This window comes from Sus scrofa, chromosome 10, assembly GCF_054392235.1.
Source record: "Sus scrofa isolate SSC_HxYL_T2T_F1_AM1 chromosome 10, Sscrofa_HxYL_maternal_Yorkshire_Landrace_v2.0, whole genome shotgun sequence".
Taxonomy (NCBI): domain Eukaryota; kingdom Metazoa; phylum Chordata; class Mammalia; order Artiodactyla; family Suidae; genus Sus; species Sus scrofa.
The window spans coordinates 90,822,184-90,849,485 of NC_139392.1; the positions used below are offsets into that span (position 1 = coordinate 90,822,184).

Genomic DNA, 27,302 nt, shown 5'->3' on the forward strand with positions numbered 1-27,302 from the left:
AAAGCAATGAAAAAATATTTATTAAATGTCTACAAAATGCAAGTGACAGTTTTCTGGAAAACTTAAAGGGCCCATAGCCCTGCTTTTAAGCTGTTTTCCCTGTACGTGGGGAAATAAACCAAGATGAAAACTATAAGAAACAACCCCAAGCAGAAGAAGGAACAGGGCCAGATTCTTGGCTTTTTTATGCTGTATTGCTGTATAAATGCAGAAGTAATAAAGTCTTCAGCATAAAACTTTTTTACTCTATATATTTTTCTGTCCCCCCAACTCTGTTTGTCCAATAAGTAATATTTTGAGGATCAGCTGACAGCCTTCTCCAAGAACCTCCAAGTTATGATATATTATGCAAGCTAAGGGACAAGCGATATTCTGATACGGTGTTTTGTTTTTTAAAACCTTTTATGATGAAAATATTCGATCATATACCAAGTGGAATCATAAAGTGAATTCTCCTGTGTCCACCACTCAGATCCAACCATTATCAAGACTGAGCCGCGTTTGCCTCCTCAATTTTCTTCCCTTTGCCAAAGTTTTTTAAAGCAAATTTTCCCTGGCGTCCTCTCAGTCCGTGGTCAAATTTCCTCCCATTGGGAGCTTTTAATACTGAGATATGTGACTCAACCATGGGTCGTGGAATCGATTCAACACATCCATATGATGCTTAAAATAGAAAGGCAGAGTTCCCGTCATGGCTCAGTGGTTAACAAATCTGACTGGCAACCGTGAGGACGCAAGTTCAATTCCTGGCTCAGTGGGTTAAGGATCCGGCATTGCCGTGAGCTGTGGTGTAGGTCGCAGATGTGGCTCGGATCCCGAGTTGCTGTGGCTGTGGTGTAGGCTGGTGGCTACAGCTCCGATTGGTCCCCTAGCCTGGGAACCTCCCTATGCCATGGGTGTGGCCCTAAAAAGAGAGAAAGACCAAAAAAAAAAGAGAGAGAGTATAAGAACCAGACCTTTGTATGCATGTCCAGATGCGCCTTTCCAGCAAGGGGGTCACTAGTGTCAATGAAGCAAATCCGACACAGGAGAAGCAGCAGGTGCAGGCTTTGCCCCTACTCGCCACTCCCCACCGCCCCCGGCCAGGCAATGATGCTCAGTGCACACGGCAGGCAGAGTCACAGCGGACAGGGGCAGCAGGCTGGTCGGGCAGCGAGAGCGTGCTCGAGGGGGAGGACAGAGACCTGTCCCTTCTGGTGTCACCAGGGCACACCTAGTTTCTTTAAATAAGAAATAGATTGAGAGGAGTTCCCGTCGTGGCTCAGTGGACTAGTACAACCCGACTAGTGTCCAAGAGGATGCAGGTTTGATCCCTGGCCTCGCTCAGTGGCTCAAGGATCCAGCGTGGCCGCAAGCTGTGGCCTAGGTCACAGATGTGGCTCGGATCCAGTGTTGCTGTGGCTGTGGTGTAGGCCGGCAGCTGCTGCTTTGATGCCTCCCCTAACCTGGGAACTTCTATATACTGCAGGTGGGGCTGTAAAAAGGAAAAAAAGGGAAAGAAATAGATTAAGGAATCTCCAGGTCCAGGAACAATACTGGAGAGGGCTGCCAAGGGCCAGGGACCAGCCCATCTTGGCAGGAGTGCCCGCTTCGGCCTCAGGCTGTTTCGCTGCAGATTGGCTCAGGCTAGGTACGCCACTAAGAAGGGCGTGAGGCGAGTCTGCAGAACCATCCAGACCTGCTTCTCATTCTGCCTCTAAAAAGATGAGGACGTCTTCCTGGAGAACCCCCAGCCCATCCCTGCACCTGACACCAAACGACAGTCCCCGTATTGTTATCTTGGGTACCACCTAATGCCCAGTCTGTAATCAAAGTCCCCCCATTTAGGAATTTCTTGTAGGGAAGAAGTGTGATTCATTTGTGGGGCAGGAAATGAATGCAGTGCGTCGACATCAGGGTCCCACGAGTGATTGGGGGTAGTTCCCTGGGCGGTGCTACCTCACTGCTTAGCCTTCCTAAATGTCATCGTTTGCATCTGTATATCCAGTCTCTTGGGATAGAACATGCTGGAAGATACCATGAGAAAAAGAATGTGTGTGTGTGTGTTTATATCTGTGTCTACACGTGTGTAGCTGGGTCACTTTGCTGTACCGCAGAAATTGGCATAACACAGTAAATCACCTTTACTTTAATAGAAAAATAAAAAACAGAGGAGAAAACATCAGAGTGCCTTACAAATCCTGAGAGCATTTCTAGCAAAATCTTGTTTCCGTTATATAAAGTGTCCTGGGCTTGAGAAATGCCATTTTAAGGGACTTCGATGCTAGCCCCTCCGTCTCTACTTGTCTGCGGTGCTGGGAGAAGCCTGGGGTGTCAGCACTCGGGCCGACAGTCTCAGGGACAGCGTCAAGGACACTCTGAAGGTGAGACTTTCCGGCCGGGCGTTCAGGGTCCTTCCTGATTTTGGATTCCCATGAGCTGTGAGATCGCAGACTAGTTCTGCTCCCAGAAAGACTCCAGCCCGTGAACTTGCTTTGCTGAGTCATTTATTCTGGAATTCAAACACGAAGGCAAGCCCACTGCATCCGCGTTCCCGGGGGCTCAGTGCAGCAGAAAGCTCGGTCTTCACCGCTTGGGTCAAGGTGTCTGTGGGGCCGCACTCTGGTGGCAGGAGGGCTCGAGGGGACATCCTTCCTCAGTCCTCCAGCTCTGGGGGCCGCAGGCCTTCCTTGGACGGTGACAGCGTCAATTTCCCCTCTGCCTCCCTCCGCAGTGGCCTTCTTCCTTGTGTGTCTCTCTGTCTCGTCTCCTTTTCTTTCTTTCTTTTCCTTTTCTTTTTACAGGTGCACCCTTGGCATATGGAAGTTCCCAGGCTAGAGATGAATCAGAGCTACAGCTGCTGGCCTATACCACGGCCTCAGCAACACAAGCGGGATCCGAGCTGCATCTGCGACCTACACCACAGCTCACAGAAATGCCAGATCCTTAACCCACTGAGCAAGGCCAGGGATCGAACCTGCAACCTCACAGACACTATGTCAGGTTCTTAACCCACCGAGCCACAGTGGGGACTCCTGCACTGAGTTGTTAAAGTATTTTAGTAGGTGCTACATTTTGGAGACAAAAAAGGAAAAAAGAGAAAAAGAAAAGCGAAATGAAGCAAAACACCCCATAACCAATCCGAGGCAGAGTCATGACCAGAAACGAAGGTGGCCCTGGGTCCTTATTTTTGCGATTACTTCTGTGATGGTCTGGCGCTCCCCTGCGCAAATGTTTTCCTGGCCAGTCTGGGTACCAGCATCATCTTCTGCTCAAGGACTGGAGACACAGTCTGTAGCTTTCTTTTTGCTTCACTTGATGTGCCTACTCTTGGTTCATATCACCTTTAATGAACGAGAAACTCATCTCATAAAATACTCCTGCATAGAGTTGTGGACGCTTAGATAAAATCAAGGTGGAATAAACTGCTAGACAGGAGGGATAACAGGTGACACGTAATCCAGGCAATGGAGGAGGTTATTTCAGTAAGGAGTTGTCAGTCAAGCCTGTGCGCCATGGAGCCATTCTGGGTGACTTCAGACCGCCCCCTGCTAGCCCCTCACAGGGAACTCAAGGAAAATCTGAGCACACGCCAAGTCTGGGGTCAGGTGGTTCTGATATCAGCACGGCACGTGACTTTTCTGGTGTTTTCATTTTGCCTTAGAGGTGAAGGATTAAAGCCCGGTTGATGGCAAATAAAACCCACCTCGATGGTGCCAAAGGGCTGTGCGTACGGCCTGAACGGTCCCAACAATATTTCAGGGGCTTTGTCACTCCGATCCCATTTTTTCCCCCTCAAGATGCATATTCTGTCTGAAATTTCAAACCAGAGGACGAAGGGAAAGAGGCTTCTTTCATCTTCGGGTTTCTTTAAAAGCTAGACACGCATGAAAAGGCCCGGTACACACGGGCAGATGAGCCTCTGGGAAAACCGGAGAGAGAGGCCCCAGCCGAAGACCCCTGTCAGCACCTGCTGGGAGAAGCGTGGAGAGTGGGCCCTGAGCCAGCTGCCTAGGTTCAAATCCCAGCCCGGCCACTTGCTGCAAGTGGAGCCAGCACTTCACGTGGCTCCTTGTTTGCAAAGAGGGGAAAAAACAGTTTGCCCCGTGGGGGTGTTTTGAGAATTAAATCAGTGAATATTCACCCAGTGCTCAGAGGAGCTGCAGCATGCTGAGTGCTGTCCTCACCCTGAGTTACCATCAGGGATGAATTAATCAGCTGAAAAGACGCTGTGCTGTGCGAGAAGAGGAACTAACAAGGACCTGCTCTAGAGCACAGAGAACGCTACTCGCTATTCCATAACGACCTACAGGGAGGAAGAATCCAGAAAAGAATGTATAGATGCGTGTATAACTGACCCATGTTTCGGTACACCTGAAACGAACATAACACAGTAAATCAATGCGACCTCAATCAAACTTCACTTAAAAAGGAAGACAGAGACTACCTAGTACCGTACCTATTGAACATTTGGAATCACTAAATTTAGTTACTGCTGGAAGAAAAAAAAAAAATCAAGCCAGCAAACACAGAAAAAGAGATCAGATTTGTGTTAATCAGACGTGGGGGTTGAGGAAGGGCAAACTGGATGTCAGCAGTCAAAAGGTAAAAACTTTCAATAATAAGATGGATGAGTGCTGAGAATGCGGGGCATGACAAGATAAATAGAATTAACACACTTGTATGTTGTAGCTCAAAGTTGTTCAGCGTGAACCCTAAGAGTCCCCATCACAAGAAACATTTTTTCGATTTCTTTAATTTGATGTCTATATGAGATGATGGATGGTCACTAAACGTATCGTGATGACCATTTCATGATATATGCAAATCACAGCATCATGCTCCACCCCTGAAACTTACACAGCACCTGATGTCAATTAGATCCCAGTCAGACTGGAAGAAAAAGAAGGCAGGGGACGTGATGCGGCCACTCTGAGTGGTGACACTGAACTATGCTGTTTGTCTCTTCTCAGTACCTGAGAGGTGATGAGCTCTTAAAGCCTAGGAATCCGAAGAGGGTTTTAAGGCCAATACACGTCCGCGGGGAGGAGGAAAGAGCAGTGACTACGTTCACGACATGCGGTTTCTATTTCGACTTTTATGCCGAGGTTAATAGTCTTTTTTTTTTTTTTTTGGTTTTTAGGGCTACACCTGCAGCTTATGGAGGTTCCCCAGGCTAAGGGTCCAATAGGAGCTGTACCTGCTGGCCTACACCGCAGCCACAGCAAAACAGGCTGTGTTGTTTCTATAATTAACTACTCTGTTTGCAGCTTCACTCAGCGTCATCGCCTGTGTAGCCCCTGATGCACAGGACGCTGGGTACCTTTGTCCCTAGGGAGTCTCCCCGAATCTTTCCCAGGAGACCCCAAATGTCACAGAAAAAGAGCTTGTGTCACCTGGTACCTGAGAGGCCAGCATCCATTTTTCACGCTCTAAGTGTCGTATTGTTCTCACCTCTGTTTGGGGTCAATTCATGCAACTTCGGATCAATTTCCTTTTTGTCCTAAGTCATTATTTCCCATGATGGGTGATCACTCCGCGTTGCCTTAGCAACAGTGATGCTAATGTGGTCGTGTTGTTTTCGACAGAGGCATCCTCTGTGTGCTCAGCGTTTCAATTCACAGCTCTGCTGCCTTAACCTGGTCCTTCCCTAATTTGCTCCCTCAGCAAAACTTCCCCCTGCCTATTTATAATCCATGTGGCTTATGTCTGCCACAGCGATTTAAGAGTCGCTCTAGAGAGGGAGTTCCCATCATGGCTCAGTGGTAATGAATCCGACTGGCATCCATGAGGATGCAGGTTCGATCCCTGGCCTCGCTCAGTGGGTTGGGGATCCGGCGTTGCCTTGAGCTGTGGTATAGGTCACAGATGCAGCTGGGATCCTGAGTGGCCATGGCTGTGGTGTAGGCCAATTGGACCCCTAGCCTGGGAACTTCCGTATGCCGTGGGTGTGGCCCTAAAAAGACAAACACAAAAAACAAACAAACAAACAAAACGCTGATCTCTAAAGACAACGGTGCCATACGCGCATTGGGATCTTGAAATGAGCTCTGTTTGGGTACGTGAGCTAATAGACTTTGGAAGATTCGGAAGAGAAATGATATAGCTTCAGAGGATGTGAGATGCGCGAACAAACAAAAGTCATGGCTCCGCGCCTGCCTTCTCACTGGTGAACTGGTTGACCCAAGCAACTCTGAGCAGGAGTCCGAGTGGATGGTTGTCCCATCGTGAGAATTTTTGCAGAAATTTTCTACCCGCTCTTCCTTTCTATCTCCTGCAGTGCGGAATGGAGCAAAGGCAGTGGGGGTGCACCAGCCCCCACCTCCCCCGGAACTAATATGACTGCAGACGAAAGAGTTTTGCCAAAAGTCTTGGCAAAATGGGATCATGGATTCCATAATGGTTACACATTAACAGTCTGTCTTGTAAAGGGGACAGACCATCCCAGTGAGAAACTAAGCCCCAGAGCACTGACAAAGTTAAAGTTGGATCGAGTTTCAGAGGTCAGTTCCTTTGTAGATGGAGGGCTGAGACCCATGAAGTTGGCAAACTTTCCAAGGCCATTTCGTAAGTTAGTGAGAAAACCTGGAGAAATAATTAGAATCTTTGACTTGTTGTCTACTCGACTAGTTGACTCTTCGTCCAGCATGTTTATCGACTTTATGGTATTTTACGAATGTATGCACATTTATGCAGGCATGCGCCTCTGCTGGGTGGTGGGCACAGGACCTGGGGCTCTGGGGTTGGGTGAGCTGCGTTCCAGTTTTGGCCTCCGTCACTACTTTGCTCTGTGACTTGGAACGACTTGAACTCTTTAGACTTCACTTTTTATCTGTAAGATGAATTTGGGGAGTTTTAAAGGGTTTTATGTATGCCTAACATGGTGCCTGGAATATCTGATTTTTTTTTTGAAAGCTGGAATTTGCGGAGACTCTCAGACGATAAGAAAACATCTTTCCAAAACATTGGCTCTGAGGAAGCACCACTTTTAGCGATGTTTTTAATCTCCCAAATGGGAATGTAAAGAAAGTTCCTTGACCTCCAACATCATCTAGAAACATCTAAATTCCAGATATTTCCAGTTCTGGTTCTCTGTGTATCACAAGCACATTTTTGCATGGTCCATGTTTCTGTAAACACCCTAGTGCGACAGACGTTGCGACACAGATGGGGTCGCTGTGGTTGTCTTGATGGGGAGACAGGAGACAAAGCGTAAGGGCTGAAGAAATGCATTTTAAAGTTAGATGCTCTGGTGTCAAGCCCCATCTCTGCTGATTATGATGAGTATAACCTAGAACATGTTGCTTAAACTCTAAGGCTCCATCTCCCCATGTAAAAAAGAGGGGTTAATTGTAGATTCTACCTTATGGGGTTCCAGAGGTGATAGAATAAGGTAGCAAATATAAATATCTACCTGGGATGCCCTGAGTCCTCCAACAACGACAGCCAACCTATCAGTAATTTTTAATGCCTGTCCAACTCTTTCATCCACATATGATAACCCCGCCCCAAGGACTTTCCAACGTGCTGAAGGTCCTCTGGCTAGTTAGTCGTTGGATGGGCTTAGCCCAGATTCTCTGATTTCGAATAGGAGATTGAGTATTGCCTCTGGTCAGAAGAAAAAAAATCAGCCTGAACATATATGTCATCAATATTCTCAAACCCTGGCGAGCTCTAGATCCTACAGATGCATCTGCACCATGTAGGGAGGTCGTAGGAGGAAAGGGTTTTTCCTCAAGTTTGCACGTTGCCTGAAGAACCTCCCTCTGAGGCTTCAACCTCCTGACTTAGCTGGGTTGAAGACATCCCAAAGATACCAAATAATATTACAGTGTAACGGTCCCCTCAGAGGCGTCTTGGCTATAAAGAGAAAAAAAAGCATCTCTAGTTGATAAGAAGGTGGAGGCTCCAGAGAGAAATAGAAGTTGGATTCTTTGTAGCCAAGACTTATGAATTCGTTGTTATGAAGCGTCTCTGAAGGGCTGAGGAGGAGAAAAACATGCCCATTCCGTGGTTGTCCCCCAGACCGTCGGTACCTGATTTAGGACGTTGCTATGAGACGGAGCTTCGGAGGAAGAACAGAATTTGCTTGGTTAATGGGACTGGGGGTACTGTGACATTACTTGGTGACTTGTCATCCCAGGAAAGGGTCTGGACCCGCCTGGCGCTGCAGCCACTTTGCACTGGCCTGGGAGAGCTGAGCGTGTGCATTTCTCCTTCATCGTGCTCGGGGACATTGTGGCGGTGACTTGTAATCATCAGCCGTGGGAGCGCTTGTTCCGTGGAAGTTGGCAAATGTGACACAACAGAGGGCTTTCCGTGTCCCATCACCGAGGTTACTTCATCTTCATAGTTCTCCTTGCCTTAAACCACCCTAGTCAGGTGGTGGGGAGAGAGACAGACAGAGAGAGAGGGAGAGGGGGGAGAGAGAGATGGGGGGAGAGAGAGGGGGGGGGAGAGGGAGAGGGAGAAGGAACATTCCGTTTAAATAGCAGCCTGGCACCCTTCCTGTGTTATGATTTAGAAAGGGGCTTTTTTCAAAAGTGTGCTCCCTCCCTGAAATGAATCCTGAGAAAAATTTTCAGCGTTGAATGCTCCATGCTTTATTAATCTTGTCCAAAACCTAGCACCAAAACACCAAAAGCAAATCCTATTTGGGGGGAAAAATGCCAGCCCGTAAAGTGTGCAAGGCTCAGATATAAAAGTTAGAAATGGACAAGGCTGTTATCAGGGAAAAGTTTTGGGGTTTCTACCCTTTGGGGGCATGAAATCCCCTGAGAGTTCTGGAGCTGGGGGGACCCCCAGTGTCATCATTTAAATCACAGACTCCCAACTGTTGGGTCTTCAAACAAATAACACCTCAGGCCCCCCCTTCTCAGGTAGAAGGTGCTAAGCAGGGTCACAGGAGCTGTGCAGATGGTTCTGTGAGATTCATCGAGTCATCACCATGCAGGGAGCACCCAACACAGTGCCTGGCACACGGCAAGTACCCAATACTCGTTAGCTGTCGTGTGAATGATTGCGTCTTGTGCAGATCGCCTTTGGGGAAGACACAGGTGGCATAGCTTGGCATGGGCTTCCAAAGGGCAGCGTGCAGACCACTCCACGTCTGAGTCAAAGTTAACGAATTCCATGATGATTACAAGAGCATCTTCTATGGGGCTCACAGCCTTTGAGTTGGAGACTATTCCATTATCTCCGAGGTCAATGGGTCCTTCACACAAGGTTTCAGGAGCAGAGGGATGGTCAGCCAGTAGGATTGTTCTGGAGCCTCCAGTTCTGGCTAAGAAGTCCATCTTTCAACTGTCCACCTGCTTCAACCTGGGCAGTAGGTAGCAGAATAGCAGCCTGAGCCAGAAGGCTCCTTGGTCCCTGGAGGCTCACAGGTCAATGATTAGGGAAAATTCTAGAAGGAGGCTAAACCTGTGCTGTCGGAAGAGGGTGTGTGTGTGTGTGTGTGTGCACGCGTGTGCACACGCATGTGTATTCTTTAAAAAAAAAGGAAGACCTTATTCTTGTAGTTCGATGGTGTCAAACTTATTTAAAAAAAATTAACTTTATGCACCTACCTTATCCCATGTCATTTGAAATTGGAGGAACACGGGCTCAATTATCCACTTAAAAAATGTGTGGCTGTACTCAAGTTAGCATTGCTGAGACCCACCTGTCCCGCTCTGCGAAATGGGATAACAGCATCTCCCACAGTGGGTTGAGGGTTATGTGAGATGACCAATGAGGGAAAGCCTTTGAAGTTCTACTGAGAAGTAGCACCTATTTTTCCCTTCATTTATCCCTTCGGTCAAAGCCGGGTCAGGTCACCCCCTTAGACGTGGCCAAAGTCCTCTTAAAAAGTGTTTGAATCAAGTGCTTTCCTTGCCTTCGAAGGAAGAACAATCTTGTTGAGTCCCTGTGTTAATTTTCTAGCAACAGGAAAACATTATTCCATTAAATTCCATAGATGAGAGGAGCTGGTCTGACCCAAGACCCAGAATACAAATAGCTGGAGGTCGCCTTGTGTGGGGTGGGGATGTTTAGCCCTAAGATTCATCAGATGGAGAATCAGGGTAATAGAGGATTTCAAGGCCATGGCGTCTACGATTCTGGTAAAGCTGTGGTTGGCTTTTTTTTTTTTTTTTTTATGGAGAAAAAAAGGAAAGCTGAAATCCACAACAATGTGTTTTTTTTTGTTCATTTGTTTTGGCTGCACCTGTGGTATGTGGAAGTTCCCAGGCGAGGGATCAAACCCGCACCACGGTAGGGACCACACCAGATCCTCAACTCACTTACCCACCAGGAAACTCCCAAATGGTGTTTTAAGTTGAACTATTGCTTCCTCTTTATCTGTGAATGCCCGGTCCCATTTTTTTTAAACCCATGACAGAGTGTATGTTGTATAAGCTGATGATGATTTTATTTTAAATATGAATAAATCACCCCGCAGGCGTGATAGCGATAGGTGTCACCCTTTCCATCCTGAGTCAGAGCAGATGAGTTAGCACAGAGACCGGTCCTGCTGGACTAATTCTACCTGCGCCAAGCAAACGCTGTCGAGGAAGAGTCACACTGGTTTTGAACCCTCCGTATGTAATGCACATCTGCACTACAGGCAATCCAGCTTTTCATCATGAGGCTGATTTCCTGGGTCTTCTCTTCAGCCTTGGGGAAAAGGAGCACTGCCACCGTGCACTTAACCTTGGAGGACAAGGTCCGCTGCCCTGACGATTTCAGCCCCACCTTAGAGCCTGCGGTGTAATTTACACATTTCCAGTTTGCTAGTGGGCTCTTTCTATCAAAACGACCAGAGACGGGAAACGTTTCTTGGAATCCTCGTCTTGAAAGAGACGTGGAAAGAAACCCGTGAAATCCTGCGCAGGTCCTGTTTCAGGAGGAGGTTGCGTTAAACGGCGACTCGATTAAATGGGGGGCACTTTCCAAGAGTCTGATCCTTACTTAGCAACGTCATGACACAGGCAAACAGGAGATCACAAACTCCCAGTTCCTTCTCCTCGAGCCTTTTCAGATCGAGGCCAAGAGAATACATCGTCCTGGAAGGAAATACCCACGTGTCGGAACAAGTGGTTCGAATCCCACCTAGCAGGGAATGTCATTTCTCATTTTATCAGTTCATAGTCCTGTTCTGCAGTAACTCAGAGGAACCCTGGGGGGACATTGAGGCACGGGTTGGTACCACAAACCTTTCCCAGCACAGCTGCTTTGTTTGCTGATGAAGAAAGCGGCAGCAGCAACAGCTCAAGGTTCATTTTGCTTCTCCTCCCGGGTGTGGGGCTCATCGCGGTACCGGAACCGGGTCCCCACAGACAAACGGGGACTGAAGCACAGACAGGTCACTCTGTGGTCTGAAACGGGATCCAGCAAACTGCACAGGCCCGGAGTGGAATCTGACCTGCAGCTGGCTTTTGTAAACAAAGCTACAGCCCCTCAGCCGTCTCGGTCCTTTACATGGTATCTCGCCTTGTAAGCTCTGTGACGGCAGAGATGGGTAGTCACCAATGAACGAGACGATGGGGCCTGGGAAGCCCCAAATATTTACGATCTGACCCTTTACAGAAAATGTTTGCTGAGATCGGCTTTATGTTATCAAAATTACCGACGTAAGACAGTTTCTGATTTCCCATAAAAGTTAGGAGCCAAGCGGTGGGCGGCTCTTAGTAGCATCTTCCCAGAGCTTTATTGCCCTTCACTGATGCCAAAGAAAGGAGGGAAGCTTCGCAGAGGAGGTGCGAGATTTAGAACAGAGCGTATGGCTACAGCTGCTTTATCACAGAAAAGGCTCAGGCAGCACAGAAATGGGGATTTAAAGACACATTTGCCAGGAGGGAAAAATGACATTTAGAGGTTCTTTATGAAGCAAGCCGATTCTGCTAAGAAAATAAAGTTCATTTAAATGATTTCGCCGTACTTGCTTTCCACATAAGTGACTGGATCTTCTGCGATTTTATTTTCTTTCTTTTGTAAAGGGCAATGATTTTTCCCTCCAAGAGTTGTATTAAACGAGCACCACGGCCCGTGGGCCATAGCCTTCCAGATAAAACCGTGACTGTTACTTTCCACGTGGATCTCCCTCTGTTGGTTTCTCCCTCACATGGTTTAATGTGATGCTCTCCATTAAACATATCGTTGGATACTAATTTACTACACGGCCGTTTCATTTATTGACTCAGCCATTGTGTTTGGTTCTCCGACATTCACTCATGATGGGATGCATGTGATTATCATATGCATTTATTCCTTTTATCTCACGGTCCTTTCTTTTTTTAATTTTTTTATTACTCGAATGAATTGATCACATCTGTAGTTGTATAATGATCATAACAATCTAATTTCACAAGATTTCCATCCCACAGCCCAAGCACATCCCCCCGCCCCCCAAACTGTCTCCTCCGGAGACCATAAGGTCATTTCTTCTGGATCTCTTTTGCTAGTTACTCTTCATCTTCAGTCTTCTTAATGTTGAAAGACTCCAGGCCAAGTCCGTGGGCTTCTTCTCTATTACCTGCTCCTTTGATGATCTCACCCAGGTCTATTTTAAAAATCATTGTTAAGACTCACAGTCTTCCACCCCCTCTTTGCCCTCAGCACTCCCCCATCCACCACCTTACTATTCACCACCGCCACCCATTGTCAATAGGTATCTCACACTTAACACTTCTGAAGCTGGAGTCACAATGGCAATGGTTAATTTTTAAAAAATCAACCTGGCTGGGCCATCAAGCCCAGAGAGGTGGTCTAACATCCTTCCGGATAGTCTGTGAGTGCGTTTGGGGATGAGATGAACATTGAAAGTGGCAGAATTTGAGTCAAGCAGATTGCCCACCCGCATGTGGGTGGGCCTTGCCCAATCAGTTGAAGGCCCCACTAGACCACAAGACTAACCAGGCCTAAGCAAGAGGGAATTCTGCCACTGATGCAGCCAAACTTGAGCTGTCACACGGGGTCTTCTCTGGGTCTCCAGCCCACCAACCTGCCCTGAAGATTGTGGACTCTCCGGCGTCTGTAATTGTGTGAGCCAGTTCTTTAATCTCGATAGATATAGAGAGAGATACACAGATAGGGAGATATCCTATTGGTCGGTTCTCTTTCTCAGGAGAATCCTGATGCACCCGTCTTGCCTTCAATATCCCCCAGTCTCCCTTGACCCAGTTCAGAGCAGGTCTTTTCTTCCACATGCTCTGGAGCGATTCTTTTTTTTTTTTTGTCTTGTCTTTTGTCTTTTGTCGTTGTTGTTGTTGTTGTTGTTGTTGCTATTTCTTGGGCTGCTCCCGCGGCATATGGAGGTTCCTAGGCTAGGAGTTGAATCGGAGCTGTAGCCACCGGCCTACGCCAGAGCCACAGCAACGCGGGATCTGAGCCGCGTCTGCAACCTACACCACAGCTCACGGCAACGCCGGATCATTAACCCACTGAGCAAGGGCAGGGACCAAACCCGCAACCTCATGGTTCCTAGTCGGATTCGATAACCACTGCGCCACGACAGGAACTCCTGGAGCGATTCTTGAAACTGTTCTTTTTCTCCTGCTGCCACAGTCAATCCACAAAACCTATTGGCTTTACCCTGAAAGTATATCCAGAATCTGGCCCCTTCTCGACTTTACTATAACCACCCAGTCAAAGTCACTTTCATTTTCTTGTGAATCACTTTGTCTTTTAACTAGTCTTCCTGCTTCTGCCCTTGCCTCCAGACTGTCTATCCCACAACAGCCAGAGTGACCAAAACAAACTGCGACATCCATGAAAACCTCCCAGTAATTTCTCATCTTACTCAGAATAAAAGCCAATGTCCTTATAACACCCAGCACGGGTCTACACGTTCTGAACCTTGCCCCCCACCCCAACTCTGCCCCAGTCTAAGTGACTTCTTGGCACTTTCTAGACTGTTCCAGACAGGGTCTACCCCAGGGCCTTTGCACTTGCTCTTCCCACGGATGAGAAGGCCTCTTACCCAAAGAGCCACCGTCCATCCTTCAAGAAATTGCTCAGACCTTACTTTTTCAAAGACAAATTTCCTGACAACCTGATTTAAAACTGCTCCCACCCTGCACATTTCCCATCCCCCCTCCATGCTCTATGTTCCTCTGTGGCATTTATCAGCCTCTAATATGCTATGTAATTAACTCCTGTGCTTATTCTGTACACTTGCCCTTGGCATTGTTTTACCATCATTGATGATAATTACAAATAAACATTAGAATACTGATAATAATAATGTCCTATTTTACAATGTATTGTATCTATTTCGGCCACCTCTGTTCAATCCCCCAGATCTCACTGGAAAATTAACTCCATCAGGGCAAGGGTTTGGTTTCTGTTATCCTACTACCTTTGTTCTAGTATCTAGAACAAAGTAGCTGTTCAGTTAGTAACTGTTGAATACCTGTCTTCGGTTACCTGGAGTATGCATGGTTCCTTACTCAGGCATTGGGACCCCCAGAGCCCTATTATAAGACACGATTCCTATCTGCCCATCATCTATGGGGTGGTCATGCCACCTTAGTATTTTTTGGGAACACAGCAGAGGAAGTTGCTTCTCCGTGACTGGAGGGAAAGTGAACAGAGAACTAGTCAACGGAAATCACCAAATGTCAAAGGCAGGTGGTATTTGATCACTTCGAGACATACCAAAGGACTTCAGAAAAGGGGCTGGAGTCCCAGGGAAAGAACCCACTCGAGGGAGTAAGATCTGCCTCGGGGTCTAAGGTACAGACAGAGTTTCAATAGTTGGAAAGAGCTTGGAGGGGGACCTTCTTCCACCTGGATGGGTCGTAAAGATACAGCCACCCCTGTATCTTCAGCATTCTTGCCGTGAGCCATGGGGATTATGCCTCCTTCCTCCTCCTCAAAGATGCTCCCCGCCACTGGCACGCCCATTCCTGGCACACCCACTTTAACCAGAGTCCTTTCTCCTTTGGACCTGCTGTTTCAAGGAGACCCTTTTAGGGTGAGTTATCTGACAGGGGGATGGAGCAGAGGGCTGAGGTGGCGGTGGGCAGGGAAGAACGGATGCCTGGAGAGGTGGCCAAGGCAAACGATGAACGTACAGAGTTTGGTGACTTCTGGCTCCTAAGAATAGAAGGGGAAAGGAGATGTAATTGGGGGGATGGAGAAGGGGGGGTGATCCATATGCAGTTTGTGGGCATCTGTGGATTAATTAGGGGACACACCGAGTCCCACGTGACTGTGAAACCATTGAATGAAAAACCCTCGGCAGCTTCGTGTGCTCACGGTGATGACAAGAAGCGAAGGCTTTCCTGCAAGAGGTGGTGGTTGGAGCAACAGTAGGAGCAGGAAGGGTAAGAATCCAGGGGAAAGAAGTGAGATGTCAAGGGTGAAGCTGTGAGGTCAAGAGGAGGGAAAGGAACCAGCAAAGACAACAGAGACCTCGGCAGCCCAACGGGTGGGGCAAAGACAAGACCGGCTGTTAGAAATAAAGTGAAGAGCACTTCATGGAGTTCCCGTTGTGGCTCAGCGGGTTACAACTAGTATCTCCGAGGATGTGGGTTTGATCCCTGGCCCTGCTCAGTGGGTTAAGGATCCGGCGCTGCTGTGAGCTGTGGTGTAGGTTGCAGACGCGGCTCAGATCTGGTGTGGCTGTGGCTGTGGCTGTGGGTTAGGCGGGCAGTTGCAGCTTCAATTCGACCCCTAGCCTGGAAACTTCCATATGCTGCACCTGCAGACCTACAAAGAAAAGAGAAAAAAAAAAAAAATGTAAAGAGCATCTCAGAGCCACACACGAAACTGAGTTTCTGGAGACTGAGAACCAAGAAATGAAATGGGTCACGAGGTTTGAAGATAAGGAAGGTGTCTAGGGAAGACGTGAAAGGGTTAACCTTGAAGAAGCCGGCAGGTCTTCTGCCAAGAAGGGAGGGAGGGAGGTGGGCCTCCCGGGGTGAAGCCTGGAGAAAGCGCTCCCGCAGGAGAGGAAGCGGTTCTGTCCAGGATGGGGCAGGGAGGGCCCAGAGCAGAGATCCCAGGATGATGCCCCGTGGAGGGGGCCGTTCCGTGCAAGGTGTGTGCTCGGAGGCTCAGAGGTGCGAGTTTAACCTCAGCTCTTAGAGCCATAGCGTGGGACCACCAGGCAGCCAAGGGGGGCCATTGGCTTTTCTCTTAGGAGTGGGGCCCCTTCCTGCAGCTGGAGGAGGTGAAAACGTGAGTCCTCCCCTCATCACCGGAACCTCTGAAAGCCTGGCGGATTATCTCAGCCGATGGGGCGTTGATGTGTGCGCGTCCACTGAACCGCTGGCTGAGGGGGTCAGTTTCACTGACATAATCCATCGGCTCTCCCCTCCTCTCCCCAGCAAGCCTCCTTCCACTTTTTCCTAAGTCATCTGCATGCTGGACCCGGGAACCATGCCTCTCCCACAGGGGGCTGTGACACTTGAACCTTTGTTCAAAGCTATTTCACAGATGATCACAGAAAGAGAGAGAGAGAGAGAGAGAGAGAGAGACCATCCCTGTGTATCCATTGTCTTTTTCTAGCTCCTTCTCTTTCTCCAGTTGGATTGGAATTCTGTCTCACTCCATTGTTTTTTTTTTTTTTGGTTTTCCGTCTACCAGCCCAAAGCCCTCTTCTGTGGGTCCTATAACTATGAAGGAGCATCCCTTTCACTCCGTGGCCACCTTGAGACGGACTCAGGGTCCCCACAGCCGACCCAAGCTCCAAATCCGGTGCTACAGATGCAGGCAAGCAAGGAGGAGTTTCCTGATGCTTTCAGAGCATTTAGGACAAAAGGAAAACTTTCCCAGGAAAACTTCATGAAATGCATTTCTTCCCTGGGTCTCCGTGTTTTTGCCCAGAGGATCTTGTTTCCTGGAGTTCATGCTACACCGTGTGGTTTTCTGACTCTGATCTTTCCTCAGAACTTTTCTCTGAATGCGGAGTCCAAGCGGCTATGGTTTCTCTTAAAGGCATCTCTTAAAACACAATGTTCAGAAAGTCACATAATATAGCAGAGAGGATATTATCACAGCGAAAGGGAGTCTGCTCCTCGCCTCCAGTTCCGGGCCCCCAGCTGGCTGTGCCTGTTCCCCGAGAATGTGTTCATTAAGCTTTGGGGAGACCCAGCTAACTTTGGCCTTTTTTTGTTTTTTTGTTTTTTTGGTCTTTTTAGGGCCACACCCATGGCATATGGAGGTTCCCAGGCTAGGGGGCTAAATTGGAGCTGTAGCCACCGGCCTACACCACAGCTCACGGCAATGCCAGATCCTTACCCACTGAGCAAGGCCAGGGATCGAACCTGCAACCTCATGGATACTAGTCAGATTTGTTTTCACTGAGCCATGACAGGAACTCCTAACTTTGGACTTATATTGCATTTATGATTCAAACAACTAGATCTTTTCTTATCTGCGAAAATAGCTCTTTTTTACTTTCAGATTGGGTAGACAATGAGGTCCTGCTGTGCAGCACAGGGAACTGTGTCTAATGACTTGTGTGTGATGGGACATAATGAAAGATAATTCGAGAAAGAGAGTGTGTACAGATGTATGATGGATCACTTTGCTGTACCGCAGAAATTGACAGAACCATGTAAATTAACTATAATAAAAAAAATTTAGGGAGTTCCCCTTGTGGCTCAGTGTAACGAATCCGACTAGGAACCATGAGGTTGCGGGTTCGATCCCTGGCCTTGCTCAGTGGGTTAAGAATCCAGCGTTGCCATGAGCTGTGGTGTAGGTCTCAGACATGGCTCGGATCCCGAGTTGCTGTGGCTGTGGTGCAGGCTGGCAGCGGCAGCTCCCATTCGACCCCTAGCCTGGGAACCTCCATATACCACAGGAGCAGCCCCAAAAAGAAAAAAAAATTAAAAAATACAGCTCCTTCCCATCATGCTCTTATCTCCACTAAACTTCGTTTTGGCCCAGTTTAGGTATCAACATGCATACGCTGTACCTACAGTGGCCAAAGCCTTCACATTTTGAGTCTTCCACTGGGCACATTACTGAGCCCTCCTGGCTTGTTGCCCGATCACAGATTTGATGATGCAGCGTGCCGTCTATCCTTCTTCAAGGAAGAATGTCCTGGGACAGGGGCAGGGAGGTCTCGGGAGCAGACCGGTGTGTGTGTGGCTCCCCCCCTTGAAACAGAGTTCCTGGGTCAATGTCTCGGTGCCTCGTCTGGGCCTGCTGTGTAGTTGGAATGCTGGGTTTTGGACTCCCAGAGGCCACAGCGCCTAAGGCCTGGGTAGAAAACCAGTGACCAAGGGATGGACAGGTAAGCCGTAGAGGTGCGGCGTGGAAATTTAGACCAACTCGGCTTGTGAGCTGTCCTCCCCTCCGAGCTCTCAAGGGTGAACGGTCGAGGGGGGGCGAATATGACTAGCAACCCCATGAGAGGTTCTCAGATCATCAGGAAGCTCCTGACCCCACGGATTTGGGCCATGGACGTGGAGCATCTGATGGGGGAAGACGACAGTGGAGATCCGAGAGCGCCCTTGGCAAGTGCTGGCACTGGGCGGCACCTCTGACACCCAGGCCCCCATCCCGAGCTTAGAGGGGGGGGTTCTACCTACAGAATTGGCTACTATCTCTGCTTGAGATGATGGAGACACCCAGCGTCCAATTATTGCAGAGCGACACCAGCCCTTATCCTCACCTTTTGGTACTGTAAAGGGGACAGAGAACCACTCGCAGCAAAGCTCACGGAGCGCAAAGACCCGGCCTCACTGAGTCCAGCTCTCTTGGGGTCAAAGGGCATCGCTTCTCCTGTAAACAGAACATAAACAGCCCATTGAAAGGAAGAGCTTGTTAAGAACCCAAGGCAGCCGTTACCAAGGTAGTGGCAGCGGCTGCAGCGGCCTCAGAAAGGAACTTCTGTCCCTTCTGCAATATCCATAAAAAAGCCACTTTACAGGTGTCATCTCCCCAGGTGGGGCGTTCTATTGTATTTTGAATCTCGAGGGCGGGCTTTTAAACAAACAGACATTAAAACATACGCCAGTGCCCTGGTGGTTGGAAAGCAAAGGGGTTATGGAGGCAGGATCTGGGCTGTGCCCTGGGGGCGTCTCCCCAGAGGGAGAAAATAGATATTTAGATGTCAAAACAAAACAAAACAAAAAACCTCATCCACGCGGGATGCCACGCAGACCAAAATGGAGAAAGGAATCCTTAAAACAGCCAGCTCTCCGTATTGGAGGACCCAGGACTGGAGCCGGTGCCCCGGGCCGTGCGTTCAGTGGTCCATTGTGCAGGGACCAGGGTGGCTGAAGGTTGTGCAAACGTCCTCGTAGCCACCAGTCCGCCCTGGGCCCCGAGCTGTTTTGGTTTCCTACTCAGACTGTAAGCTTGAAAAGTGGCTTATTCATTGAGACACAAAGCCAAGTTTGTGAGCAGGAGATGATTCTGAAACAGCTAGAGAAGAGGTAGGAATGTACCAGAATTACACTCACGAGAGACCCATGGGGGGGGGTTCAACTCGGCCCCCACCCAAAAGCCCTCCTCATTCCCACCAAATGCGAGAACACCCACGACACTTGGGCAAAGGCTGGCGGGAGCGTGACTGTGGAGAAGAAAGAACAGACCGCCGTGGGCTGAAACCCCCACCTCCCCACCCCCGGCAGAGCCAAGGGCATTGAACACAGCTTTTCTTTTCTTTTTTGGGGGGGTGGGGTGCACTCGTAGCATATTGAAGTTCCTAGGCTAGGGGTCACATCGGAGCAACAGCTGCCGGTCTACACCACAGCCACAGCAATGCAGGATCTGAGCTGCATCTGTGACCTACACCACAGCCTACAGCAACCCTGGATGCTTAACCCACCGAGCAAGGCCAGGGATTGAACCCGCCTCCTCCTAGTCCTAGTTGGGTGTTTAACCCACTGAATCACAAGGAAAATTCCACATTCAACATTTTTTAAAACTGCCCCTCCCCCCCACCAAAATTAGGGACCCGGGTGCCTATAGCCCCAAAGCTACTTAATTTCTCAATAAGACAATCAATGAGAGCTCTCTCCTAGGACACCTGACCGTTTGTGTCCAAAGTGGGGCTGTTTCCAGACTGGAACCCAAAGCAGGAAGGGCATCTGAACGGGTGGAAGTCACCCTCGGCCTGTGTGTTAGATCTGTGGCTTGTTCTTGGGAGCTCCTGCATCGTGTGTGTTACTGTGGTCCGTTCTGGTGACGGGCCTCTGCCTTGTCCACTGCTTTAAGGACCCTGCTGGGATGGGGGATCCCAGCCCGTGTGGATGGAGCTCTGAAACACCCCATGTCCTTGGCAGCCGGGTCTCCAGAGGAAAGGACATGCCCTCTGGCCAGGGACCGGGGACGGTTTCACACATGTTTCCGGAACGTCCCTCGGCCTGGTCTGGATGCAGAGCTTCACACAAAGGACTAGACCCCCTGACAAGACTGAGGGCTGGACTCCTGGGGCCACCCTTTGGGACTCGATCAGGTGCTGGATGCTTCTAGCAAAGGTTGCTTTTTTCCTTTCTCCAGTGAACCAACAAGGATACTAATAATAATAAAAAAAAAGTCGCATGTGGGAATTCCAGTCCTTTTTGGATCCCTCCACTCATCAGAGAATCCCTCCCTTTCGGAGGGAGCGAATTTCAAGGGAAATTTTCATTCCTGCAGCTGCTGTTGGCAGGAGCAGAGAAGGGGCGCCTGCAGACAGGCTGGGCTGCCTGGGGCTTGGCGCTGAGGTTCTTGCGTCTCCCTAATCCATGAGCAGAAAAGAGCATGAAGAGCTTGGCGTGTTAGGGACCACGGGTCGGGGGATTCATAGCGGGTGGGGCTCCTCTCACTTCCAAGCTCCCGGGAAACATGCAGGGAGGCTGCTCGCCCCTGTTCATCTCATTCTCCCTACCGGGGAGCAGGTAATCGGGCTAGAAATCGGATGGCCTGGGCTTCTCAGGTACCTTCTCTCAAACAGCATCCTTCTCACATCCTTAGGGGCTCGGCTGCCAGTTCATCATGCTGAGTTGGAAGGGGAGGGTTCAGCTCTTCCCTAGACACTCTTCTCATCATTTTATTTCATTTGTATGCCATTATGGATCACCCACTCCGACTCACTCCACTTTGAAGCTTCTCTGTAGCTCTGCCAGAGACTGGGGCTTCCATGGAAGCCTTTTCCCTTGGGGGAGGCCTTAGCTGCCAACGTGGGGTTTTAGATTTCAACACGCTTCCATCTTCTTTCCAGCCTTAAGTAATAGATCTTGAGCTCTGGCCCTTTGCAATATTTCTGTTCTCTCCAATGGGTCCTTCTTACTCCAATTTCAGTGGGGTTTGGGAAGGAAGAAGCTGGCACAGGCTTATGCTCAGCTGCCATCTTGAATCGGAACTTGGAAAGTATTTCAAAAAATAAACATTTCTGGACCCCCATCCCACACCTTCTGCTTCTGAATGACCAGATATTTGGCCCAGGGGAGAAAAAATTTGTTTCTTTGTTTAGGACCCCCCCCCAAAAAAAAGGGAGTTTCTGTCATGCCTCAGCAGAAACAAATCTGACTAGTATCCATGAGGACGAAGGTTCAATCCCTGGCCTCACTCAGTGAGTTAAGGATCCGGCGTTGCCATGAGCTGTGGAGCAGGTCGAAGACGCGGCTTGGACCCTGCACGTTTGCTGTGGCTGTGGTGTAGGCTGGCAGCTGCAGCTCTGATTCGACCCCTAGCCTGGGAAGTTCCATATGCCACATGTGTGGCCCTAAAAAGAAAAAAAAAATCTCCCTTGGTGATTTGGAAGCAAGTCCTACCTGGAACAATGGTTGGAGCTCAGACAGACCTGCTCCAATGCAAGCTTCCCCCAGCTCCCACCCAACCCCAGGTCTGTTGTTTTTAATGCATCCCTGCCATTCGAACAATTTATATTTCCTTTTCCATCCATCATGACGTTTCTTTCTTTTCTTTTCTTTTCTTTTCTTTTCTTTTCGGGCTGCAGGTGAGGCATACGGAAGTTCTCAGGCTAGGCGTCGAATCGGAGGTGTAGCTACTGACCTACACCACAGCTCACAGCAAAGCCAGATCCTTAACCCACTGAGCGAGGCCAGGGATCGAACCTGCGTCCTCATGGATACTACTCAGGTTCGTTACTGCTGAGCCACAACAGGAGTTCCTGATGTTTCACTCTTTGCACTTTTGAACCTGCTGATTGAGTTGCCAGTCTTTCATCTTTCACTTTTTTCCCCCGTAATAAATTCTGTTTATTCTTCTTTCCGTCTTTGATCAAAAGACTTTCTAGTTGCTCTCCCGCCTCCTATGCTGCCTGCCGACAGGACCTGGTGTGGACTGGGCATCTGATGAGACGCTGTTGGCAAAACATTGAATTATATGGGAATTCAGCCAGGTTAAGCTGATGAGCCTGGAGAAAGAGAGACCATGGCAGCAAATAACTAAAAGTTATAGCAGACCCCCAAACACCTCTATCCTCCTGGGCGAATTGAAGATGAGAAATGAAATATCTCCTAAAATAGCTGAGACCATAAGATGTTAGCTATGGACATATTTAAGAAGAGTGAAGACTATTTAAGACTGTAGGATGATTTTGCACATTTGCCATTTCAACCTCAACACCTCCTTGACTGCTAATTCTCTTCCCTGCCTTTCAAGCTAGCGCCACCCCCTTGCTCAGCCAAGAGCCTCCCTTCTGTGTGCTGTGACATCAGCCCAGCTGTGTCTTAAAAGACGGTCACCCTAAAGGGAAGCGATGTGGAGGGAAGGTACCTTCATCCCTGGGGGGACGGGAGGCGCTTCAGGCTTGGATGCGCCACGTCTGGATTTCCGTGATCACAGACAAACGTAGATGCAACCAAGACAAAGCCGTGTTTGTTCAGACCCACATTTTTGCTGCGTCTCCTGGAAAAAGCTGACTTTCCTGCAGCACAGCTGGAACGGGGTTGGACCCGGGGACTCAGGTGCGTGAGTGTATATGCTAATTTACTAATTAGCTTCAGGGACTTACATTTTTGTCACCCTGGATGCAAAACTGGAGGCTTCCCACTGGGCCAGATGTTTTCACAAATCAAACCCTGCAGATAGGAATAATTTTTCTCTGGGGGGATGACTTTTATAAGCTGTTATATTGCTGCTTGCAACAAACAGTCTCGGGGGGCCGCATATTATGTTACTCGGAACTCTTTGGGTCATGATGGGACTAAGACAGCCAATTGATTCAATTCAAACATTTACTGAATACGGGAATCTGAGGTCCTACAGGCAAGAATTGTCTTAGCCTTTTTTTTTTTTTTTTTTCCAGCCATGCCTGTGGCATGTGGAAATTCCCAGGCCAAGGGTGACGCTTCGTCACAGCTGAAACCAGAGCCACAGCAGTGACAATGCCAGATCCTTAACCCACTGAACCACCGGGAAACTCCTGTCTCATCCATTTTTGCAACTGCAGCATGACCTACACTGCCAGGTACATAGCAGGTGACCAAGGAATATTTGTTAAGTCACTGATGGACAGTGTTGGACAAATGAGGGAACCTGGCTGAACAATATGCGGCCAGTGTTTCTGTTCATGAAAAGCTCATAGCCTAGAACAGAGGTTATGTACTTAGGTGTCTACAGGCTCCAGAGGGTAGAAATAAGCCAATGAGATGGATGGACGATAAGAACAATCAATGGCCAGAAGTATATTTACTCTTTCTCCGTTTTTCCAGTTGTGTTGTAAGGGCCTAACAGAAATACGTGCAGCCGTGGAATATTATCAATTTGAAATTGACAATTGATGTAAATATCCACTTGAAGATGAAATCCATCACATATTTCAATCTGTATTTTATGTGTTTGTATTTTGCAACTCGTCACGCTTTGGATTAGGACATGGAAACCTGACCACTGTTCCTGTTGGGTGGTTTGTTTTTTCCTTTGGTCCTAAGATGCCAATGTCAAGTCTTGTGTTTCGTGTTCAACCTTAAATCCTTTAACGGGCCGTGACATTTAGTTTTATTCAGTTTTATAACGCAAAGCAGCTGTTCACAAATGTAGAGGTTCTAAATGCTGCAAGGTTCTTGCACAGCGATTTTTCTTTTTTTCTTTTTTTTTTTTTGAAAGTCACGACTCTCGACTCTCGAGCTATTTGCAACCGTCTGCTTTTCCACCTCGCATCGTGGTGTTTACTTTTCACTGGCATGAAGGACAATGATTTTTATTAGCAGCTTTTGCTCAAATTACAAATGTTAACTCAAGGTGTGACTTGAACAACGTTAGTTCACTTTGTAAGGTTTCAAATCTGAGAATTTTTCTGCCCTTCATTCCTCAAATCCATAATTTTGGAAATGTTTCACTTTCATTTCAGGAGATTTTCAGGGAGGGAGCCTGGGGTATAGGCTGGTGAAACGTGGTGGCGTTTTTCTTTGAATTACATTAACGTGTCTGCTTTTTTCCCAGAAGTTAATGAAAATCCCTGGTCGAGAGGGCCAAACCAAATCCCTTGACCTCAATGCTGTGGGGTCCTGCCAGCTTCGGGCCCAATAACTAGGAACGGTCTGTAGTTTTAGGCTAGGGGCGAGAGCATTCATGGTGTTATGGATTTGAAGGGTTTATTTGTTTCTTTTTGTCTTTTGTCTTTTTAGAGCTGCACCTGCAACAGATGGAGGTTCCCAGGCAAGGGGTCCAATCGGAGCTACAGCTGCCAGCCTACACCACAGCCACAGCAACGTCAGATCCGAGCCACATCTGCAACCTACACCACAGCTCAGGGTGACGCTGGATCCTTAACCCACTGAGCAAGGCCAGGGATTGAACCCACAACTTCATGGTTCCTAGTTGGATTCGCTTCCGCTGCACCACGATGGGAATTCTGGATTTTAAGGGTTTAGTACAAAATTATTCCTTGGGTGAATGAGTCAACCAGTAGCTAAATATGAAGCCTTTGCCATCTGTTACCATCTTGGATTTTAGTGTGACAGCAAGTGCTAAAACATGGACCGTGACCATTCCGAAGCTGTATCTATACCCCAGCTTTCTGATTTGTATGGTCCATTTTAATATGCTCCCAACTCTTCTCAATACAACACAGTAGGTCAGGCCCTGATGTGTGTGGCTATACTAGGCATGATGGCCAAAATTTCTATCAAACATTGGTCCCATCAAAATTCCATATGGGGAGTTCCCACTGTGGCTCAGCGGGTTAAGGACCCGTTGTTGTCTCTGTGAGGATGTAGGTTTTCCCTGGCCTCACTCAGGGGGTTAAGTATCTGGCATTGCCACAAGCTGTGGTGCAGGTCCTAGATGAGGCTCAAATCCAGCATTGCTATGGCTGTGGCGTAGGCCGGCAGTTGCAGCTCTGATTCAAACCCTAGCCCGGGAATCCACGGATGCAGAACTTTGGGTATGGAGGGCTGACAAAAAAACTTACACATGGGTTCTCAGCCGTGCTGGGGGTCAGTGCCCCAACCCGCATAGTTCAAGGGCCAACTGTATTTAATAAGATGGATTCAAATTCCTAAAATTTAAAATTTCATCTTAAATAATTTTGGATACACATTTTGCTATTGATTAATTATAACTTCTACTTTAGAGGAAAAGTCACCTTTTGGAAAATACATGAGACAAATGTTCATTTTAGAAAAGTTTCTGGAGGAGCTCCCCTCATGGCTCAGTGGAAACAAATCGGACCAGTAACCATGCGGATGCAGGTTCGGTCCCAGGCCTCACTCAGTGGATTCAAGATCCGGCATTGCCATGAGCTGTGGTGTAGGTTGCAGACTCAGCTCAGATACGGCGTGGGCCGGCGGCTACAACTCCAGTGTGACCCCTAGCCTGGGAACTTCCATATGCTGTGGGTGTGGCCCTAAAAAGACAAAAAAAAAAAAAAAAAAAAAATCAAATAAGTAAATAAATAAATCTCTTTCACACTTAATTCGTGCTTTAATGAAAATACATTTAAACTGTGTAACTCTTACAACTCAACAGTAAAAAGGCCAATCACCCAATGGAAAAATGGGCAAAAGACCTGAATAGACTGTTCTCCAAGGAAGATATACAGATGGCCAGCAAACACATGAAAAAATGCTCAACATCGCTGATTATAAGAGAAATGCAAATCAAAACTACCATGAGATACCACCTCACACCAGTCAGAATGGCCATCATTAAGAAATCTACAAATAACAAGTGCTGGAGGGGCTGTGGAGAAAGGGGAACCCTCCTGCACTGTTGGTGGGAATGTAAACTGGTACAGCCACTATGGAGAACAGTTTGGAGATACCTTAGAAATCTATACATAGAACTTCCATATGACGCCGCAATCCCACTCTTGGGCATCTATCCGGACAAAGCTCTACTTAAAAGAGACACGTGCACCCGCATGTTCATTGCAGCACTATTCACAATAGCCAGGACATGGAAACAACCCAAATGTCCATCGACAGATGATTGGATTCAGAAGATGTGGTATATATACACAATGGAATACTACTCAGCCATAAAAAGAATGACATAATGCCATTTGCAGCAACATGGATGGAACTAGAGACTCTCATCCTGAGTGAAATGAGTCAGAAAGACAAAGACAAATACCATGTGATATCACTTATAACTGGAATCTAACATACAGCACAAATGAACCTTTCCACAGAAAAGAAAATCATGGACTTGGAGAATAGACCTGTGGCTGCCCTGGGGGAGAGGGAGGGAGTGGAAGGGATTGGGAGCTTAGGGTTATTGGATACAACTTGGAATGGATTTACAAGGAGATCCTGCTGAGTAGCACTGAGAACTATGTCTTGATACTTACATTGCAACAGAACAAAGGGTGGGGGAAAAATGTATACATGTAAGAGGAACTTGGTCCCCTTGCTGTGCTGTGGAAAAAAATTAAATAAGAAAATAAGAAAAAAAATAAATAAAACAAAGTGTGTAACTCTTCAGCAGACATAGCTTTTCTTTTCAATCCTCTAGGTCATTACTGTCAAGAACACGTTATGCGGCGACTGTTGTAACTGCATAAATGATGGTTTCACTGACATAAAGCCAACAAAGCAAGCTTAGTGGAGTAACTACAATTTATGGATGATTTACCTCTTTCTTACTTCTCGGAGCACCCATGGTCCGGCCCCAGTTCCCACAGGTGGACAACGGGAGTCACATTTAACTGTCACGCGTATCTGGACTTTGCATCAGATCGAGACCATAGCTTTACCCCTATCTTAAGTTTTGTCATTGTGACAGAATGTATATCTGTAAAATGATACCCCTTAATATTTTACTTAGTTTATGGCGTTTAACTGTTGAGGTGCTTGGGCCTATGTGGCACCCTGACATGGGCCCACAACAGTCGGGAGCAGCTAGTGGACATACTGGCTTTCTCTCTGCTTCTCTAGATAACAAGCCTCCTCCAGCCACGTCCTCTCCAGGAACCCTCTTTATCCGAG

At 48.0% G+C, this 27,302-nt stretch overlaps 1 long non-coding RNA gene across 3 annotated transcripts in view; it reads left to right on the forward strand.

Moving 5' to 3' along the window:
* LOC146399598 (uncharacterized) overlaps nucleotides 1–27,302 on the forward strand; it is a 71,443-nt gene that overhangs the window by 23,529 nt on the left and 20,612 nt on the right. The window contains exon 1 of one of the 3 annotated variants that reach the window (XR_014818371.1): nucleotides 22,550–22,838. The exons of 1 other annotated variant lie outside the window; for it this stretch is intronic. This is a non-coding gene — a long non-coding RNA (uncharacterized LOC146399598). Of the gene's footprint in view, nucleotides 1–22,549; nucleotides 22,839–27,302 lie in introns of those variants that run through there. One more of the 3 variants, XR_014818372.1, reaches the window with a different exon arrangement.